The following is a 2,500-nucleotide window of genomic DNA, read 5'->3' as shown; positions in this document are numbered from 1 at the left end:
CGCATGAAACTTCCAGAGGCATTTGCAGCAGGAATGCATGTGCACTCAAAAACTTCTATATGTTTCACGGATAGACCCCGTGAAACGCTAGAAATTGGCGGGGATGTGTCTCTTGTGGCTCACGGGGCTGTTAGGGTGGCACAGAACTCCCTCGGAATGGGAAAAGGGGTCATTTTCGTGTTGCCACATTGCATAGGAACGCCATGAAACTTCCAGAGGCATTTGCAGCAGAAAGGCACGTGCACTCAAAAATTTTAATATTTTTCACGCATAGACCCCGTCAAACGCTAGAAGTTGGCGGGGATGTCTCTCTTGTGGCTCACGGGGCTGTTAGGGTCGCACAGAAATGCCTCGGAATGGGAAAACGGGTCATTTTTGTGTGGCCACATTGCATAGGAACGGCATGAAACTTCCAGAGGCATTTGCAGCAGGAATGCATGTGCACTCAAAAACGTCTATATTTTTCACGGATAGACCCCGTGAAACGCTATAAATTGGCGGGGATGTCTCTCTTGTGGCTCACGGGCGCTGTTAGTTAGGGTCGCACAGAAATCCCTCGGAATGGGAAAAGGGGTCATTTTCGTGTTGCCACATTGCGTACGAACGGCATGAAACTTCCAGAGGCATCTGCAGCAGAAATGCATGTGCACTCAAAAACGTCTATATTTTTCACGGATAGACCCCGTGAAACGCTAGAAATTGGCGGGGATGTGTCTCTTGTGGCTCACGGGGCTGTTAGGGCGCACAGAAATCCCTCGGAATGGGAAAACGGGTCATTTTCGTGTTGCCACAATTGGCATACGAACGGCATGAAACTTCCAGAGGCATTTGCAGCAGAAATGCATGTGCACTCAAAAACGTGAATATTTTTTCACGGATAGACCCCGTCAAACGCTCGAATTTGGCGGGGATGTTTCTCTTGTGGGTCACGGGGCTGTTCGGCTCGCACAGAACTCCCTTGGTCCACCTGATTCGTGCATACAGGCAGCAACTAAAACTCTGTAAACCTGCTGTGAGGACATCTAAACAGTGGACCAGTGAGGCTGTGGAAGATTTGCGGGCGTGCTTAGACTGTACTGACTGGGATATGTTCACGACTGCTACCAATAGTCTGGATGAACTCACAGAGGCTGTGTACATCAGCTTCTGTGAGGACTGCTGTATCCCAACACGTACCAGGGTGAACTTTAACAACAACAAGCCCTGGTTCTCAGCAAAGCTCAAAAGGTTGAGGTTGGAGAAGGAGGAAGCGTTTAGGAGTGGGGATAGAGACAGATTCAAGGAGTCGAAGAACAGGTTTAGCAAAGCGGTGAGAGAGGCTAAACGACTGTACTCAGAGACACTAAAACACCAGTTATCTACTAACGACGCTGCTTCTGTCTGCCAAAGGGCTCAGGCACATCACCAACTACAAACCCAGAGCGCCCCACACCACTAACGACTCCCGCCTAGCCAACGACCTGAACGAGTTCTACCGTAGATTTGAAAGACAATTGGACTGTCCTGAACCACCCCTTCCCACCCAAGAGGCCCCATCCCCCACCCATACTACAGAAACGACTCTCTCCTTTCAGGAGGGAGAAGTTAATGGGCTTTTCAAGAGGCAGAATCCACGCAAAGCAGCCGGGCCGGACTCTGTCTCTCCAGCCACCCTCAGGCACTGCGCTGACCAGCTGTCTCCGGTGTTCACCAACATCTTTAACACCTCCCTGGAGACATGCCATGTACCAGCCTGTCTCAAGTCCTCCACCATCATCGCTGTGCCCAAAAAGCTAAGGCCAACAGGACTAAATGATTACAGACCGGTCGCCCTTACATCTGTGGTAATGAAGTCTTTTGAGCGCCTGCTCCTGGCACACCTCAAAGCCATCACAGACCCTCTCCTGGACCCCCTTCAGTTTGCCTACAGAGCCAACAGGTCTGTGGACGACGCAGTTAACATGGCCCTCCACTTCACCCTACAGCATGTGGACGCCCCAGCATCCTACGCCAGGATCCTGTTTGTGGACTTCAGCTCTGCCTTCAACACCATCATCCCTGCCCTGCTTCAGGACAAGCTCTTCCAGCTGAACGTGCCCTACTCCACCTGCAGGTGGATCACAGACTTCCTCTCTGACAGGAAGCAGTGCGTTAAGCCGGGAACAGAAGTCTCTGACTCCAGGTCCATCAGCACGGGAACTCCTCAGGGCTGCGTCCTTTGCCCACTGCTCTTCTCCCTGTATACCAACAGCTGCGCCTCCAATCATCTGTCCGTCAAACTCTTGAAGTTTGTCGGACGACACCACCCTCATTGGGCTGATCTCTGGTGGGGATGAGTCTGACTATAGGTGGGAAGCTGACAACCTGGTGACCTGGTGTAGCCAGAACAACTTAGAGCTAAATGCTCTAAGGACAGTTGAGATGGTTGTGGACTTCAGGAAGAATACAGCCCCACTCACCGCCATCACCCTGTTAGACTCCGCAGTCAAAATTGTGGAGTCCTTCCGCTTCCTGGGCACTA

The sequence above is a fragment of the Petromyzon marinus genome, unplaced genomic scaffold (genome assembly GCF_048934315.1).
Source record: "Petromyzon marinus isolate PM22_M1 ecotype Great Lakes invasive population unplaced genomic scaffold, UKy_Petmar_22M1.pri1.0 PM_G_Scaffold_18, whole genome shotgun sequence".
NCBI lineage: Eukaryota > Metazoa > Chordata > Hyperoartia > Petromyzontiformes > Petromyzontidae > Petromyzon > Petromyzon marinus.
The sequence above is the reverse complement of the archived record's forward strand: the minus strand, read 5'-3'. Positions refer to the sequence as shown.